The sequence below is a fragment of the Penaeus vannamei genome, chromosome 11 (genome assembly GCF_042767895.1).
Source record: "Penaeus vannamei isolate JL-2024 chromosome 11, ASM4276789v1, whole genome shotgun sequence".
In the NCBI taxonomy this organism is placed as follows: Eukaryota; Metazoa; Arthropoda; class Malacostraca; order Decapoda; family Penaeidae; genus Penaeus; species Penaeus vannamei.
This window is the reverse complement of record NC_091559.1, coordinates 10,509,534-10,514,095: the sequence shown is the minus strand read 5'-3', so window position 1 is coordinate 10,514,095 and position 4,562 is coordinate 10,509,534.

Sequence of the window (4,562 nt, the reverse complement as noted above, 5' to 3'; positions counted from 1 at the left end):
GGCACTGACAAGCCTTTCGTCCGAAGCGGTTGAAGTGCCATCGTCTCGGCACCATCGCCTTTGCCTTCGTGTCATCTCGAGCGAAAGCTTTTCTGGAAAATGACACGATTTTCCCGCTCACTTCCTCATAGATTAAGACAATTCAGAGTTTGGCAATCCGCTGTTCATTAAACATGATTTAAAGATAGGATCCATACCTGCCATATCACAAAAATGCCTGCTTCACACACACACACGCACACACACACACACACACACACACACACACACACACACACACACACACACACACACACACACACACACACACACACACAAAAAAAAAAAAAAAAAAAAAAAAAAAAAAAAAGCTGAAAAAAAAACATAAAATTGAAAAAATATTTTTTTTGCCAGCAACGGTGAGTGAAACTGCTAATCAACAATGAAATAATTTTATCCACCCGGGATCAAACCGAGGACTTTGAGCGTGTAAAGCGCACGTGATAACCACTATACTATGGAACGATATACTTGTTAAATGTTCCTTTTTTAAATGTTTTGATGCAATTGCTGATTAATGGGAGAGAGAGAGAGAGAGAGAGAGAGAGAGAGAGAGAGAGAGAGAGAGAGAGAGAGAGAGAGAGAGAGAGAGAGAGAGAGAGAGAGAATAACGAGATAGTAAAAACGAGAGAGTGAGAGAGAGAGAAAATAACGAGATAGTAAAAACGAGAAAGTGAGAGAAAGAGAGAGAGAGGAAGAGAGAATAATGTTCATATTATGAATTCGCCAATGTTCTTATTATGAATATCAGTGAAGTCATACCTGGAAAGGAAATTCTCGCAGCTCTATGAAATATAGGTCTAGAAGAAATTATTAATGGCGCAAATGTATCGAAGGGACCGCGAGTATAAAAAGGTTGAAAACGATTGTACTAAAACAATGAATATCAATGAAGCCACAGATTTAAGATATAATGTACATAAGATTCGTACTATTTACCGAATATTGTTCTCTCTAATACCCTTAAAAATAGTTATAATGCATCGTAGGTTTGAGAAAGGGTCCGCAAGTATAAAAAGTTTGGAAGCATTTATATTAAAACAACAATGTTAGTAATAGCATGGATAGTAATGGCAATACCAACATGTTTTAGTAACAATAATAATGATACCTTTGATGACACTATCCACTTCCATCTTGCTATATCAAGACTTTGCAATACAATGCAAATATAATTCACCCTGATCGGATTCACCCTGATCGGATTCACCCTGATCGGATTCACCCTGATCGGATTCACCCTGATCGACGCACAGACCTGCATCTCGAAGAGCATTTGACGCCGCCTTTACTGTCATTCTCTTAGTATTTTAGAGATCATTGAATCATTTGTGTACACGACGTGTGTCTGTCTTATTATTTTTGCTTTTATTTTTATGTTAATGTTACAATTGTTATAATAATTATTAGTAAAAGTAGTGCTATTAGGCTCCTTGAATTTCTCTCTCTAATTTCGATACCTGTTGGCGTTCCAATTTTCTGTACCACCAAGATCTGCTGCGTTCGGCCGCCCTGCGCTCCTCCGACGCTGCTCCGAAGGTCGATTTTCCTCTTAAAGTTCTCGCAAATTCGCTCCGACCAAGAACACCATTTCTGTTGGTCGATCGTTGCGTGAAGCACAGCGGTCCAGACACACTTCCTCGGTATTTAAATAGCCCTTAATCAATAACATTACCTTAGGCATGAAGCTTAATAATGGTAATGATAATGCTCCTGAGAAGTATGAAGTAAATGATAATAGTAGTAGTAGTAATAGTAATGATATTCATAATAATAGCAATGAAACTTATAAACATGACAGTATCAATAATGGAAATGATAATAATAATAAAATGATGTTGATGAAAATAGATAACGCTAAGAATACCAACAGTAATGATAGTGATATAATGAGAATGAGAATAAAAATAATAACAATGAGATAACAATGGTGATATTTATGAAGATGACGGTGAGGCAGATAACAACAAAACCCTCGCTGATAAAATAACGGTGATGATGGTGATAAGAAACAGCGAGCTCATTGCCCTCTTTTACAGCTGCATAATAATAATCATATAAATTATCTTGGTAATGGACGTAACAACGATTTCAGCAGTGATAAAGACAATAATAATGGCGAGGATGATAATGGAAATAACGATAGTAGTGATGGAATTAATTATACTGATAATGAGAATGGGAATGCTGTGTAATGAATGCAATGGTAATGATGAGGATAATCACGATGGCTTGACAATGAAACGGCAACGATTATTATGGCAGCAATTACCTTAATTACCTTAACAATGGAAATACATATGCTATTAGGCCTAGTTGTGTAGCCACAAAATGATAGTCATAACTAGATAACAAAGAATCGGGAAGAAGAGAACGGGAAGAAATGCAGGCAATAGGAAAATGGGAAGAGGAGAATCGGAAAAAGGGAAGTACGTTTAAAACAAATCGGTGGAGAGACAGACAGGTGGACATCAGGAGGAAGATTCTAAAAAAGATGAACATCAGCCAACTGCGATCTGATCGAGGGTGAGACAGAAGGACAGGAAGAAAGACAGATATAAATTTACAAAGAATATCAATAAAATCATAGCTTTAAGAAACAATATTAGTAAAATTGGTACATATTACTGAATATCTTTCTCTTTCGTACCTTTTAAAAGAAAAAGATGTATCGTAGGTTTGTGAAAGAGGCCGCAAGTATTAAAAGTTTGGAAGCCATTAAACCAAAACAATTGAGCGCGCCGGGCTCATGACCCGGAGGACCGTGGATCGAGACCCGCTCTGCTCCAGAAAAGGCATTTTTTATTTTTCCTTTTAAAAGAGAAAAGTCTCGAAGTGAATGAAATGAGGATGAATTGCAGTTTGCAGCTAGCTTTTAATGTGATGTTAATATGGAATTGTGATGATGGTAACGCTAAAGGCCGTGTCACACTAGTACTTTTTCCGTCAATTTTTTGACAATTTTATTTAACATAAATAAAAACATTCTCGAATATAGCTCTTGATTTGACTATGCTTGGCTGAAAAAAATGACGGAAAGGTTTTCAGACGGAAACGATCATTATCGTCTGACTGGAGAATCCACAATTCGCTCAAAAATGGACAAAATTTCAGAAAATTGTAAAAAATATTGACGGAAAAAGTCCTAGTGTGACAGCACCTTAATACGAGCAACGCTTCTGGGAAAGAGGAAGTCAATGATGACAGTGGCAGTAGTTGATGCCGATACATACGAGCTTTTCCCTCCCGCTTCTCCGCCCTTCTCTCCTGCGGAACAAATGGCCGCGATCAGCAAGCCTTAAGGTGATAGCAGTTGTAAGGATGAAGAAATGAGGCTGAGACACGTTAACTCATGCTAAGAAATGCAAACGAAAGCGTCTCGGAGCGGGATTGCTGCAGGAAACATGACGCAACATCCGGGTTCTGTGCACAGGAAGGAATGGCGGCGCAGATTTGGCAGTTCGGGGAGGATTGTGAATCGCAAATTCGCTCGGTCCAAGAACACATTTTATACCAATCGTTTGTCACATGAAGCAGAGCGGTTCAGGCACACGTCATTGGTATTTCTTCATTATGTTAATCTGTAACCATATCCTAGGCCACACATATTCTGAACATGAGGCATAATAATGATAATGATAATGATAACAATGATAAACGTGATAGTATAAGTGATTATGATTAGGACGATAGCTTTAGCAATAATAACAAGGATAATGTTAATAAAGATATCTCCACAACTAGTCATTCTAAACCGAAATCTAATAAGCAGGAGAGCGCAGTGGAAGCGCGCCGGCTCATAACCCGGAGGACCGGGGATCGAAACCACGCTCTGCTCAAAGAGAAAATCATTTTTTTCATATTTGTTTTTTAAAGAAAAAAAAGTGCTGTGAATATAATTATGCTTGGTTATAAACTTTTTTTTGTGTGTGATAATGATATGGAAAAGTGATGCTGACAAAACTAATAACACTCCTGCTATGTAGAGAGAACATAACAGCTGTAGTAGAGATAGTAGTAGTAATAATAATTATTATTATTATAATAATGGAAATTAAATTGGTAATAATGATAATAGTAATGACAATGAAACAGGTAATGATGATAATAATAATGACAATAATGGCAGTGATGATGATATGAATAACGATAGTAGTATTGTAATGATGAATTCAGTTATACTGATGTTGACAATTTGGATGTATTATAATCGTAATTGTAATGATAATGATGATAATTACGATGGTGTGACAATAATGAAGCGGTAACGATGATAATGATAGCAATCTCCTTAATTCCCTCATTAATGAAAATACAGATATTAGCCTTAGTAGTGTTCCTTTGAAACTAATGAAAACAGTCATGACTAAGATAGCAGCAAAAGTACAATAATTACAATACATCAGCGACATAAATAACCAGGAAGATGGAAGCGGGAAAACGGAGACAGAGGATAAATAACGGAATAAAATAAGGAAAAGGGGAAAAAGGGGAAAAAACTTGGGTCAATCGATCGATAGATA